At 50.7% G+C, this 15,487-nt stretch overlaps 1 protein-coding gene across 1 annotated transcript in view; it reads right to left on the bottom strand.

Annotated features, from left to right (window-relative positions):
• Positions 1 to 15,487, bottom strand: part of LOC120517098 (myosin phosphatase Rho interacting protein) — a 119,274-nt gene that overhangs the window by 67,027 nt on the left and 36,760 nt on the right. The window lies entirely within an intron of this gene.

Here is a 15,487-nt window from a genome sequence, read left to right as displayed (position 1 = left end):
CCATTGAGCACACGCGAGCGATTCCTGAGGTGTACGGCTGCTGCACGTGCGTTTACCTTTTGTTAAAAGGCGTAGTCACATGACTCATGGCTACGGATAAGGAAGGCAGCAGTCAAAAATGACCAATCCGAGCGGAGTATTTACCAGCTGTCAACGAGCTCCACCACCCGGGACGACTTCTGTCGCTCAGCACATCCTGCTTTTCATTTAACAAATCAATAAAGTACACCTCGCCTGATGAAGGGGTCTTGCATTTGTAATCCGTTTAGTCCGTCATTTCATCCTACGTTCTGCTGTATCAATCTATGGCTAACACAGTACAGCACGCTACTGCTACAAAATGATATTGGAGTTACTCGTATTTTACGCTGGCGACGGGACAAATCTGGATGGAGAATTCGGCCAACTGTCCAGTTTAGTGCAGGGGGGGTCTCCAACTCCGGTGCTGGTGGGCTGCAGGTTGTCATTCTAACCATCGTCTTCATTAGCGAGCCGTTTTTGCTGCCGATTCACTTTTCGTTTTAATGGACGTGACTCGGACCCCTCAGCCAAACAAACAATAATGAGACACAAAACCGAAAATAAAGAAAGGCGAGGGTCTCAGCCATGTTGGTCTGCTCAGGCCACCAAAGCATGTCGACGGCGGTCTTAACAACCTGCTGCAGCAGAACGAGGGCCGCAACAAGTCCCGATATTCAAGAATCGGCTTCTCATTAAGGAACTGGTTGGAGTGAAATTGGCCGGAGTCTGACGTTCATCTGCCGGCTCGTCTCGCGTCTCATTTCTGTTAAACGAGTCGATTCAGAGGCCTGAATTCTTAAAAACAGGGCCATCAAAATGAAGACGAGAGGCGTTCACTAGCCTGCGGTGGGCTGGCACCCTGCCCAGGGGTTTGTTTCCTGCCTTGTGCCCCGTGTTGGCTGGGATTGGCTCCAGCAGAACCAGGTGACCCTGTAGTTCGGATATAGCGGGTTGGATAATGGATGGATGGAGTTCACTAGCAGTGAAAACCGAGGAGGGAAAGGGTCAGAACGAAAACCTGCAGCCACTGCGGCCCACCAGGACTGGAGTTGGACACCCCTGGTGTAGTGGCACCGATGGCCCGTCCTTTGGATATTCTGAGAAGGGCCCGACGAAGGCGTCCTTCACAACATCAGTAGACTGAAACTTCTCAAAGCGCGTTAAAGGAGAGCAACGAGAAGCAAACCATCAGCCACCTTAACTCGGACTCTTCATGGCACAAAACGTCCGAGTGCGACGGTCAGTTTGCGATTAGACTCGCAGTCTTACGGTGCCAACTGAACAATCATCATCATCATCATCACTCCGATGTGGTGGTCAGTTCTCAGCTGCCCTCTCTCGCTCCACTCTCTTTGCCAATGTGTGCCCATCGGCCGCTCCTCACTTCCTGAATCAATCACTTGGAGGAATGGGCTGCCGTCATCCTGTAACTCGATTCCTCGAGAATTCTCGGCATTGTGGATTGACAGCGCAGCTAAACAGCCAGCGTGGAGCACATCCTGACGACGTCACCGTCTTTTTAACGCTGGCCGCTGGGCTGTAAGAGGGTCCCGCAGTGGCATTACTCTCCTGCCTCCCTGGTTCAGATCGCTGTGGCGTGCTGGCTCCCTTCTTTCGTGGTAGGGCACAAGAGTCGGTGCCCGCCGTCATTCGTTACAATTTATATACCCTTTGGTCATTTTAATAAAAGTATGATCATAAAAAAGCATGGATAGAACAGCAATGGAAACATCACTCGTGTTCGTGGGGGGCCAAGTGCCTGTCCTGACAGCTTCATGAACAAGGCAGGAATACCAGTCTGTCACATAATGGCCACTGCATCCATAAAATGAAATGGACTCTGGGCAAAAAAGCCCACGGTGCCCACCCAAGTAACAGCAGCACCAGCACCCCCTTCTGCAATCTTATCTTTCCATTCCCTACAGTCTGCTGACGGGCCTGCACTTCACGTCACTTCACTTCAGCGTCTTCATGTCCTTCAGCTGCAGCCCATCCAAGTGAAGTGAAAAGACGTCTCCATTTCCAGACGCTCTGTCATCTTACGGCCTGTGCCAATTCACACCACGACCCCCCTCAAGCCCCCCAACCTGAGAATTGAAACATTTCAACCACTGGAGCCCAGCGCGATGAGCCTTCCTGTCTGCCCGCCTCGTAATCTTAAAGCAGGGCACAGTTATCAGGCCCGTTTTCCACGGCAACGAGATAAAAGTGGGTTACATTGTTTGTGCTGAACTGAAGACCACCAAACCAGTGCTGCTGAACCCTCTGGCCAGCGCCGTCTCGATGGGCCCCTCTCTCTGCTGTTTAAGAGGGGGCAAGCACCATGCAGCCTGGGTAAGCGTGCGTCCGCGACGCTGGCGAGTGGGCAGAAATGGAGATTTCATTACACATTCAGACCACCACTCCACCGATATCCCCTTTTAAAATCGGACACCGAGGGGGAACGCGAGACGGGAGCTCTGGGCCTCGGCCTTTTGGTTGCTTCCTTGTTTGGTCATTTTGGAGGGTCTCCAGAAGAACGCAGGCAGACCGGCCCAGTGTGTTACAGGAAGCCCACCTCAGTCTCGTAAAGCAGATAGAAGGTCAAGTGCACTCGAGGAGCGTCAGGCGCGCCAGCCTCTCGGACGTCAACAGAGGTGAAGTATTTGGAATCACTTCAGGCTGGCGCCTTATAAAAATGGAGTTTCAAGTAAATAGAAGTTTTACTCAGCGATTCAACTGCTGTACACCCCACTCACAAGACCACCTTCAAGTCTCGCACTCTGCCAGATTTAAAACGTGGCGCTTGATTAGACCGAAGTGCTCTGTACAGACGACAGACACGCCACACGTAACACCGCGGGAACAACTCATGTAGTCAGTGCTGGCAGGCCAACAACAGTCAGACACGCTGCGCTCGGTGTGTGTGTGTGTGTGTGTGGGTGTGTCCAGTCCCTCCAGGCAATCCGATTGGTCAGTTTGGCTTTGGTTACTCAGTCAAATGTCACCGAGACAGGACGTGCCAGGCAAAAGAGGACGACACACACATAGGAGGACACAGAGGAACACAGATAGTCGCGAGTATACGAGGGGCTTGGGGGGGCCGTCAGCCATTGGTGGCACTCAAACAGTAGACGAGCAAGGGACCTCAAAATGGCAGAGTGGAAGTGCTGAGCAAGGACGAGTCTGGGAGCCTGCAGTGATACAAGTGCCTCACGGCGAACCACCTCGCGATCCTAAATTAGGATGCAGCCGTGTAACGGGCGACACCTCCGAGTTTGAGAAATACGAGAAACCAGAGAGAAAGATGAACGCTGAGGGTACACATTAGAGCACTGGAACACTCTGGACGAGGGCAGGCCATTCAGCCCAACAAAGCTCGCCAGTCCTGTCCACTTAACATCAAGTCGTGCTCTCAAAGTCCCTAAAGTCCTGCTGTCCACCACACTACTTGGTCACTTACTCCATGGGTCTGTGGTCGTCTGTGTGTGAAATTCACCCTTAAAAAGTGTCCTACTGTGTGTCCCCGTGATCTCGATGAGCTCATTTTAGAGTCGCCATCTCGACCCACTGCACCGACTCCCTCAGTAATTTGAAGCACTCCAGTCGGGTCTCCTCTTCATCATCTGTGAAGGCTCAGCTCTTTTGATCTTTACCTCATAACTCGTCCCCTAGACTCACACTCGTCGCTCTTCTCTGGACCTTCTCTAGTGCTGCTGTGTCTTTATGGAGACCCAAACTGCACCCAGGACTCCAGACGAGGCCTCACCAGTGTGTTATAAAGTGGAGCAGAACCTCCTGGGACTTGTACTCCACACGTCAAGGCGCTATATAACCTGACAGTCTGTGAGCCTTCTTCATGGCCTCTGAACACTGACTGGAAGTCCACGATGACTCCTAAATCCTTCTCTTAGGGTGGACTTGACACTTTCAGACCCCATTGTGTATTCAAACCTCACACTTTTACTTCCTATATGGAATTCTTTACATTTACGGATATTAAATTTCATCTGCCACAAATCTGCCCAAGCCTGTCGTCCTGTGATGATAACACGGATTCCAAATTATTTACCAATCCACCTATTTTGGTATCATCTTCAAACTTCACCAGCTTGCTCCTTCTATTCCTATCTAAATTGCAGCGGCCCTGGCACTGCCCCCCCCGCTGGGTCACCACTCCTAACATCGGCCAATTCCAATGAGGTTCCTCTCACCATCAGCCTTCTTGTGTCTGAGCCAATTCTGCACTCCACACCCTGAACTGCCACCCTCTCACGTGGCACCTCATCAAATGCTTTCTGAAAGTCAAGATAAATAATAAGCTCCACTTTGATCCGATATCAAACATTTGGAAATGTATTCCATTTCCCGTCTCTAACAGGTAACGGTATATAAAAAGAGACTTCATTTACCTCAAAAATAAACAAACACACACGCACTCGTATGGCATTCGCTGGCAACATCGCCCCACTGCGCAGTAGGCGTCACCATGTCACACAACCTCAGTTCTGAGTGGGCAGCCCTTTATGTCAAACTCTGCTTTGTGTCTCAATGTTTCCACCCATTTTAAAAATCTACATTAAGGGCAGTAGCAGTAGCAGAAGTGCCCTGTATGGCCGACTCTTACCATAAGCTCGGACTTCAGCTGCGATGAACTGAGGGTACGGAGCCCTGGATTTGGCTGTGCATGTTCTGCCAGTACTTCCTGTATAAAGTCCACTGTTGGTGGACACTTCACTTATATTCTGTGTAGTTTACCCTAAACCTGTCTTTAGTAGACCTGTCACATCATCAACATCATCATCTCAGACGGGACACTAACCCTGTCAGCACACCAGTGGGCTCTCCGCGCCAGGCTACCCAGACGGTGTGTAATCGAGTCGGACCGCACCGCTCATCTTTGTAGCTCCCTAATTTCCAAAGATAATGAAATGATTTTGACACCCAGAACGGACTGCTTTGATTTTTTTTTTTTTATTTTTTTTTTTCCCATAACCCACGCTGTTGATCTCGTCTGCAAAGCGAATCTCATCCCCGGGCTCTTTAGACGCACGCAGACAGCTGGAGCACAGGCCGGTTAGGGGACTTCCTTCTGGGCCACAAAGGAAACCACAGACGGAGCTTGAAGCTTCATAGGCAATGCCTGCTTTAGGCTTCAAGGACTCCCGGCTTCATCCATCCAGGGGGCTCAAACACCACGGTCAGCAGAAGACCCCCCAGTGGCTTGTATCTCACGTAGTCAGAAGAGAATTCAAGTTTCTTACACTGAAGCCCTTTGTTAATCTGCACGCTGAACTCCCCCAGCTGATACACGGACGGACAGACGGACAGCTGATATTCCCCCTTCAGTTACGTTCTTGCACACCTTCACTCAGTAAAACATCAGAAAGCTCCGCTATGCATTAAAGCCGCTTTTCCACTGCATAGTACGGCACGACACGGTTCAGTTCAGCTTACTTTTGCGGGGCTTTCCACTGGGAACAGTACCTGGTACCTGGTCCTTTTTTTAGTACCACCTCAGCCGAGGTTCCAAGCGTGCCGAACCGTTACCAAAATGTGACGTGTAAACTCTGCTGGTCAGTGATTGGCCGGAGAAAATCGTCATTACTGCGTCACTGGCTATTCTTTTCTTTAAAGGTACAGACACGCTGAAGTTTCGAAAGTTCTCCAGCCACTGAGTGTTTGTAAAACCGGGAACAATCACATCCCACCACTCTGAAGCACGGTTAAATGTCCAAACAGATGGTCTGTTGTGGCGACTTTTTTGCAAAATGTGGAAGATCTGTAATATACAGAATCAGCATTTTAATGTTACACTGACAGTTAAGTTCATTTTATGCTTTGCAACAGTGATCAAAGTTAGCTAGTGATGTGCTTTTTTTAGATGCTTACCCTTGCAGGTCGTCGAGCTAAAGTGTTGTCGTTGTCTGCGTGTTGTTGTAAAAGTTCCACGGTGTCACGGCAGTAGAGGCGGCGCAACTATAACGACATCGCGAATAATCCCCACTCTAAAGCGTACTAAACTGCAGTCAAACGCAAACCGAGCTGTACTGAACGTCATGCAGTGGAAAAGCGGCTTTAGAGTCGACCTGGTACACTTCATTATACTCTCACATGGCCTGATCTGGCAAGCGTCACAGTTCAACTACGCTGACCAGACCAGACCAGACTTCTTCACACACACACCAAAGTCTTCCACCTCCACTCAGGGAATTAGAGAGATAAAACACCTCCAGCAAGTCCATGGCCTTCTCCCACTGGCACCCAGGCAGCATCCTAACTGCGTGGCCAATGAGCTTCTCAGTCTGCAGAGGCAGCGATTCTACCCCAAGATGCCTCCCGCAGGGCAGACGCGTCTTACAAAATGCTGCCCGTGTAAGTGAGCCTGAGCGAATGGGGGCAACAGCCACAGACCAACAACCCGCCCAGGGTTTGCCCGAGTCTCACCTACAGGGCTGCACTTGGGCCTGCTGCGGCCCTCAACCGGGCTTAGGTGGGTCTGAGGAATGTTCTGTTATACAACCAGTAAGCCGAGTCAGGAGATGGGCAGATGGAAGGAAGGATGGATGGATGGATGAAATAGAAACACAATGAAAGAAAATCCACCAATAAAGATGAATGAGTTAATCAAAAGAACATCCACAGTAATCCAAGTCTGACAGTCTGTGACATATTAAAAAAACAAACACAGTACCAAGATGGTCAAGTAGCGGGACATGGCACTGAACATTCCATCCTTCCTTCAAAGCAAGCTTATGTTAAACAAACAAAGCCTGGGAAAAGAACGGCTCTGGGAACCCTTGGGCCTGCGACTCTCTTGTAACTTTTTGGTGAGGCTGAACTTTGACACATCAAACAGGATGAGAAAAATCTGCACTGCCACGTGGCCTTTGGAGGAATCAAACCACCCACCGACCGACCGACGAGCGGTGGGACGCAACAGCAAAAACGGGGCTTCGCTTCCGTAATGTACCCTGCTCACGCGGATGGGTGTACCTAACCAGCTCGCAGGTCACGCCCACAACCAGCATCTCCGCCCCCTGAAGGAGGGCAGTGACACGTCGAGGGGCGGGGCCTGGGACGGCTCTACGATATGAATTTAAAGTTACTATCTGGCGGCTCCGCCCACGTAGTGGTGAAACCGGACAAACTTTAAAAACTAACAAACAAACAGGAATCGCTAGTTAAGTGGAGGCGAGGCAAGAGGTAGACCAACACGAATGGAGGTTGGCACGTGAGCGAGGCCCGGCGCTCCACGTCTGACATCACGGATTAGTGTGAATAAATCGCTCCTGCATGCGAACTGTATGTAAGACTTGAGAGAAGTCGGTGTATTTTTTACATTTTACACTGGGGGCTTTGCCCAATGCTTGCTTTGCTCGCCAACCCCCAGGTCTGCGCCACACACTCGCCTCTTTGTGGTTCTGCCGCTCGTGTATGGGGATGTGAATGTACAATTTAAACAGATTTTCATTTTCACGTGAAGTGTTACATTTGCATCCACGTGACGTATAACTGCCCGTGAGTGAATTTTGTTTCTCGCCGATAAGTAAAACGACTTTCTCGAATGTTTGTCCCTGTGATTCGTTAATGGTCTTTGCCAAAGCGATTCTAACGGGAAAATGTAAACGTTTTAATACGAATGGCGTCGTATCGAGATCTCCTTTGGTGTCTTCGTGTTAAGATGGACCTCATTACCATTCTTGTCACCTGTTAAAATTTGACATGTCAGAATTGTTCGACCAATTTGGAATACAACTAATCTCGTCGTATTGCACAGCCCATCGCTTGTTCATAAATTACGTGATAACATTACGATACGTCCTTTCTACAGTAATTCGGCCAGTGGAAGTCGATATTAAGTAGATATTCTTTGGGATATTGTAAGCTGATGTTTTCATCTTCCTCATCCTCACCAGTCTATTGATATGCATTTAAGCAATTTGCCGTGTAACCGATCGTCAATTTTCACGTTAATTCATTTGACTTCATTTCTCGCTGCTAGGATTGCCCGTGTACTCGTTTCTTCTGTCCATAACCCTTCGTGATGAAATTCACTTCAATAAGGATTTGGACACGATACGTCTTCATCAACTCAGAACTTCAAGAGAGGAAAACGTAAAAGTTTCTAAGAGCCGAGAGTGCAGGAACTGCAGGTGTCTGACAAAAGCATTCACACCAATGAGAGGCGAGGGGACCGCGGCGGTCTCGTCTGAAAAAATGTTCGGAGACGAAACTAATCCTGCGACGAGACTTTTTGGAATGAAGTCCAGCGAGACGGAGACTTTCAACATGAGATTTTTTCATTTTTATATATATATATATATATATATATATATATATATATATATATATATATATATATATAGACAAGCAGCAGAATTTCAGGTTCAAGTTATTATAATCAAACCAAACCCAAAAAGGAGTTTTGTTCTAACCCATCGGTGCCACGTCTAGGGTTGGCTCCTTCCTACGCTGGCACCTGCCAGCTCCCTCCTCTGTGACCCCCCACCGAGTGGATCAAGGTGGCTTCAGAGGGGGCCCAACAGAAAAGGCGTGCCTGGCATTTCAAATGTTGTCAGATATAAAACTGAAAGGCCAAGAGCTTTAAAAATCGCTTACTGTCCGTAAAGACGACGACGGGCGACTACCACATTCAGATATCACCCTTCACCCTTCACCCTTGCTTGCCCACTACGGCTCAGGGCTGCAGGCCCCCATGGACAACTGGAGACCACCAGGCCATCAGACTCAAATGAACAGATCATTGTTTTGGTGGGGTTCTCCTTTGTTTTGCATTTTAATCTCACGTTTCCATGAAGAACAAAGACAAACGTTTTCTAAGAGAACGAGTGTCGATGCTGGTCAACAGAAAACCTCAAGTCGTCCACATTTGGACCTCACGTTACTCGTCTCTCATAATCCACGTGTCCCTTCTCCGGGTTCAATGCTCACAGATGGCAAAACACATGGCTTTTGTATTTGCTAAAATGTCGGTAAACAGAGTGTGGCACAACACACGGAACTGAGCTTCTGAATTAAAGCTCCGCCTCCCCACCTCATTCACTGGTCAGAGGTCCTGTCTTCAATTGTAAAGCGCCACCCCGTGTTGGAGCCAATGCTAAAATTTTGACTTCAGTATCGATGCCAGCTTCCAGAATGGAGTCCCAGTACCGAAGCGAATAACGGATAACTCCTCATAAGTGTGAACCCCCTAAACAAACAGGCATCACACACAAGGAGCCGGCTTGAGGACTCGGCTCAAAGAGCCGGCTTGTATTTCAATAAAGGGGCTCGGTGTTCCATCACACGGAAGACGGACTGCGAGGAGCTTCAAAACTAGCAAAGACCTCCGGTCCTGAAACGAACAGAACGCCTTTCTAAACTTGCCCTTGTCTGGCACTGCCGTGGGGACTTTCCTGCTCAAGCCCTGAGCACCTGACTGGATAACCGACGCGTGGATTACGCAAGACGAGTAACGTCGGATTTCCCCGGAGCCGTTTATTGATGCCCAGTGTTGGTTGCCATTCCATCGAAAACGTTAGCATTTCTGCTCTCCCTTATAAAATAAAATTAAAAACGCCTTCGTTAAAAAACCAGATGGGGCAAGAAAGACGTGGCAAACGTTTTGGAGAGGAGATCTCCTTCAAGGGCTTGACGTTACGCTAATCGGCCAATTTTAAACTGGCTTAATCCAATTCTGGGTGTTGAGGGTCTGAGGCCAACCCTGGCAGCAGTGGGCACCAGGCAGGGAGCAGACCTGGACAAGGTGGCAATAAATAAAATAAACTCTACTTTTGTTATTCTGTCAGAGTTTATTTACAGCAACGTGAGGCTGACATCGCAGTTCACAACCAAAAAATACAAACACTGAATCGTTTTGAATGGCAGCCTTGTAGACCTGTAGACACACAGACAGACGATCACTGGCATGTCTTTTCTATTTAACAGTTGGCACACAGGCAGGGTGAGCGACTGGCTCAGGGTCACATGCTGCGTCCACCACGGGTGCTGAATTACCTGGTAACTTGTGGTCACCCGCTAAGGGGGCCTCACGGAAAGCCAACATCGTGAAACCTTTGAGACCACAACCTGTGGCAGTGACATGGACTGCAGGGCTGGTAGAGGTGCCAGCACACCACAGGGCCCACTCGGACTTGGTGCCAATCACTGAAATCCATTTCCCTGGGCTCAATGCGGGTGTCGTCACAGAGCTCCGCGACACAAGGCCAACGCACAGGACACCTACTGCCGCCGCCATATCATCTGTCGTATTTCTACTCGCGCGTCACAAGGTGCACTTGGCGGCTTTATTTCAAGTACAGGACCCTCGATTGCGCTCTGGACACATTCCAGCGGCCCCTCACCTCGCCACAGGCACAAAGACGCACATCGATTTTCAAACTTTGACGGACATTCACACGTGAGGCCTTCTGCTCTGCGTGACTACTGGGATGGGAGGCCGAGACGAGTCTTATTAGCGGTCTGAAGGCCATTTTCTCCTGCTCCAGGATGCACGCGTTTTATTTTTTGACACCGAGACCCCATCATTGGCCACACGATAAACGTTAACAGAAGTCCGAGAGCCAGGGGAGCCCCTTCAAAGTGAAGTCCTTTCTCAGCTGAAGGGCCACGCTGCCAAGTTACAAGAGCAAACAAGTTCACAGAGGAGCAAGTGCCGAGCTGGCCGTGCCTGTACTTGCACACGGGCGCCGTGTCGGTTATACCAGACAGGCAAGTGCGCGGCACGGAGAGAAGAAGATGCCTGTGGGCAAAAACAAGAAAACTGCACTTGCACTCAGTGCTGCGATCTAAAAAGGGAGCGCGATATCCTCAAACCAATTCAGGGCCACGGCCGACCTGAACCCGTCCCGAACGGCAGGAAACGGGCACGAGACCCTCACAGACCTCGGTAACCCACACTCCCTTGCTGGTGGCCGGCCCAGCCTGCATGTTTTTGTGGATGTGGGTGGAAAGCCGGAATGCTTCAGAGACGACAGGAATACATGAAAAGTGCCCACGCGCTTTGAACCTGGGCGCGGTTTACTGTGCCAACAAGCCACCCACACTGCCACAAACCTCTTCTATACGGGTTCCCGCTCCATCACTGCATGCATTACAAAATCCATTCCAACAGATGGTGCACTGCAAACGTCAATGCTGAATACGTGGAGGTCTGCGTCAATTACTTACGATTTCCTCGGCTGTGAAGTCAGTTGATGGATTGGGAGAACATGGGGGGTCATGAGGTCACTGGAAAGGGGTGTGTGGCACCCCCGGGTCTCCTTCACGCGTGTGTCTCTTCAGAGGGTCCTCGGGCTTCAACTGGATTGACCTGATGTTGCTCACAGGGTCCCGAATGAGGCACATGACCTGCATGGCGAGGGAGCACCGGTTACAGAACTACGGCCACGTGGCACGATTACCCGAGGGTGATCCGGCTCATTGTGGAGGATGCCCATGTAACACCTGGCTGCGGTAGACGGAGGGCCATTTCTGATTGGTACTGGACGGCATGTCTGCCTGGGGGGTTGCCAACTAGGACCCCGAGCTGTTTTGTTGTTTGGTGGGTGCGCCAATGTGCTGTACCAGTGTCTGCTGCCCCGACCTGACCTTGGTGCCAGCCATTACTTTGAAAGGAGCTTAACAGGAACACGAGGGACCCCCCGATAGAAACTTACTAAGAGTACAAACACTGGCAGGCTTTTCTGCACACAGGGAACAGAAACACTCAGCATGGTGGGCCATTAAACAGAAAGGTGACCGTCTGTGCTAGCGACGGAGTCGTCACAAAAGTCCTCAGCCGTCACACTTCCTGTCCTTGGCATAATCAGCAATGAGGAAGAAGGGCCGGCCCGAGTTGTCGTGAAAGCCTGCATATTGTAATCTTTTAAGTTAGCCAATAAAAGGGGTCCTCCTGCTCGGCCTCACGACATCCATAATGGCTAACGAGGCACAACGCCCGCCTACTGTGAGCAAAGACCCTCAGTGCCCACACTGGTCAGACGTGTTTGTATAAAACGCACACATCACCGTCAAGTGTCACTTCATTACCACAGTAAAGTCAACACATCCATGGGGGGCAGTGTGTGTGGGTGGGGGGGTACTGTGATATTTTTCAGATCACTTCAGTTTGGCCCTACATGTCCCTTCCCAATAACCCGTCACTCGAAGTTGAGCAAAAGGGTAGGAAGCAGATAAAAGTGGAAAGACCACCTGAGGTCGAGATTGGAATCTGAACGTCAAACGGCTAAGCGAGGCCCTGGCAGCAGAAATGCCAAGCCCAGGACACTCAAGCACTGGCGTGCCAAGACCAACCAGTACCACGTCGGGACCCGAGACGACGAATTCATTCTTGAGGGTGGCTGTCATTTACTTTACAGGACAAACTAAAATGAGGACAACTTCCAACAAGACCATCCATCCCGCTATGTCCAAACACAGGGATACGGGGGGACTGCTGGAGCCAATCCCAGCCAACACAGGGCGCAAGGCAGGAAACAAACCCGGGGTAGGGTGCCAGCCCACCGCAGGGCACACACATGCCACACACTTGGGCCAATTTAGGATGGCCAATGCGCCTAACCTGCAGGTCTTTGGACTGTGGGAGGAAACCCACGTAGACACGGGGAGAACATGCCAACTCCACGCGGGGAGGACCCGGGAAGCGAATCCAGACGGGTCACCTAACTGCGAGGCAGCAGCGCTACCCACTGTGCCACCATGCCGCCCTCCAACAAGACCACCAGAACCAAATTGGAGAAAGGCGACTGTAGATGGGAAGGCTTGTCGGCCTCTGGACATTCCAGGTCAGATTTCCACCACTTAAGCGAGATGTCATAGGATGATGAGGATGATGATGATGATGATTTGTCCGAGGCAAAGGAGCTCAAGTAGCTGGACAGCACAGGCCTGCAAGTCAAGGCCGACCAGGCCACCGTATGTTTGCTTTTCAGGTCAAAGACGTGGGCACTGTGCGGATGTGGACTGGCGTTCCATTCACGGCAAGTTCTGCGCGATGCCATCAGGAAGGGCTCCAGCTTCCTGCGACTCCAAACGGTCATAAAGTTACCCAGGTGCTTCTCGCACTGCCACTTTTATAACTCTGTAAATATGACGCTTTACTTGCATATAAACGTTAGGAAGGTTTTCCTTGGAAACAAACGGCAGAGGAGAGCACATATGAAGCTCAGCCAATCGGTGAAGTCCTAAGTTCGGATCGCTAAGGTAGACGATCACCGAGAACGTACCGCTGGCTGGCTTCGGGAATTCATCTGGATGTGCGTCCTCCATTTCCACAGCCCAGGAATTCCAGGATGACGACAGATTGATCTCCCAAAATCAAATGTCCGAGCACTTCACAGACGTTCCTTCTTTTTTTTTTCCTTGCAAATCCAGTCTTTTTTTTTTGTCCCCCCCCCATCACGGAGAGAGGCGCCCAGGAATGTTATTCACAGGCAGATTTAACGTGTTCATGCGGTTTTATGATTCAGAGCCCACTTTCTTAAAAGTAGGCTCACGTGACGAGCCGGCTCTGCCGAGTAACCAAATACGGGCATATTAGAAGGCCAACGTCCGCCAAATCAAAGGCATTTCTGGGAGTAACTGAAGGGATATCTTAGCATATACAAAAAAAGTCATAAATCCGACATTAAAACAAAAACTGGCACAGACCTTTCCTCAAACATTGGAACCTTGATGGCTCTTAACTCAAATCGCCTGTCAGCCACTAAGCTGCCACTACACAGGAGGAGGACTGGCACCCTGGGCTTTTGGCTTTTAATCTGCCAGTCGCTTCAGAATGAAGTGGGCCTTTCGAGGTCATTAGGGTCTTCAAGAAGCGACGGCCGCACCTGGCAACGGCCTTACAGCCCACGCGAGCCCCGAGTCAGTCAGACCAGGGCATGGTGGGGACGCCACTCAATTCAGCAACACGTCTTCAGAGCAGAAAGGGAAGAACACGGAGAAAAATCCAAGCCGTGTGATAAATGTGGCGTCAAAGACGGCTAACTGGTCTCCACTCTGGAGTTCTTCTAAAATGGCAGATGGGTCACGAAATGATGATAAATTCACCAGGATGCCACTGGGAAAGCCTTGGGCGCTAGCAGACTACTGTTGCCCGCCAGACGTGTCAGAGGCTGTGGACAACCTGAGAAAACACGAACTCTGATTCGACTGCCACCTTCAATGGGCAGCTGTGGATATGCCACCCACCCTTCAGTTCTGAAAAGGCAGTTGGTTGGCGACAAGCACCTCAAACTGCAGGCATGTGCATTACGACAGGCAAAGGCCACTGGGAAATTCTCAGCTACTGCAGGACCTTCTCAGGCATCGCCTATTAAAACGGCGCTCGCGTTCCACACCTTTGGTTTTGCCAACATCCATTATGTATACACGCACATCAGCAGCATTTGATACAACGGACCCCTCACCACGTGTGCCTTCAGGTTAAGGAAAGACTGCGGATAACAAGACCTCGCCTAGACTGGTACAGGACCCAGGAGAGGGTGGGCAGGCCGCTGGCTAAGGTCCCCGAGGCTGTGCCCGTGTCCCACTTTCTGTTCTCCGAGTCTGTTAGCTCAACAGCTTAATTCATGGACAGACACTGCTGGGCTCCACCGACATGATGCCCGTGGTCCGTCGGTTTAACTCTTTCGAGGTGGAGGTCGACATACGATGACATGTAGGAGGGTCTTCACGCAGCTGCCGGCCCCTACACGATCAGCTGGGGACCAATCGGCCGACGCTGCACATCACCTTTTCATTGTCGAACTCCAAAATCAGAGTCCAATAAAGTCAGAGTCCCAATTCAGTCCACGGAGCAATTCGCTTTACACATTCGCTTCGCTGGGCGGTGCCCGCGTGAAGACAGCTGCTCTGCTGTGCATTGTCAGAAACGACATTCAGCCCTCAGAGTTAAATAAATCTGCGGCTTGAAGTGCACACTTTACCAGCGCGCCGAACCGTACAGAACCGAGGGCATTCTGTGTGCCACTCTGCGTAGCGCACAAGGCCTCGGCACTGCCAGACGTGTCACCCCCCCGCCCTGTGTACGTCTCTTACTGCCAGAGCCACAGCCGCGTGCCGATCCATAAAGAGCTCAGCACGCAAGACGACACACGTGGTGACCGAGTAACGCAGGCGGGCAAAAAGACAGGGCAGGGCAGGGGGCAGGAGGTGCGCACGTCTCGCTCCTTCTCCTACTGTCACTCAGCCATGCGCCATTAGTGGGACAGTGACAGGGCCGAGTAGGCTTTGCTTCTTCTCGTGCCGCTGTCGAATACAATCAGGGAGTACGTGAGCCACATGTCGCCCTCCTCCTTATGCCCACTGCCCACAGTGAGGTAGGAGAGAGAAAGCGGGTCTCACTTTTCACACTGCCGTCGTGAGAAGCACCGAGACCACAAGAGGTGCGTGGATTACCAACGCCAACCAATGTGCCACAGTGAGCCAGACAGAACAGGCCAGGCTTGCCAACATAGGAGAA

Source organism: Polypterus senegalus, chromosome 17, assembly GCF_016835505.1.
Source record: "Polypterus senegalus isolate Bchr_013 chromosome 17, ASM1683550v1, whole genome shotgun sequence".
Taxonomy (NCBI): domain Eukaryota; kingdom Metazoa; phylum Chordata; class Cladistia; order Polypteriformes; family Polypteridae; genus Polypterus; species Polypterus senegalus.
This window is presented reverse-complemented; position numbering and strand designations above follow the sequence as displayed.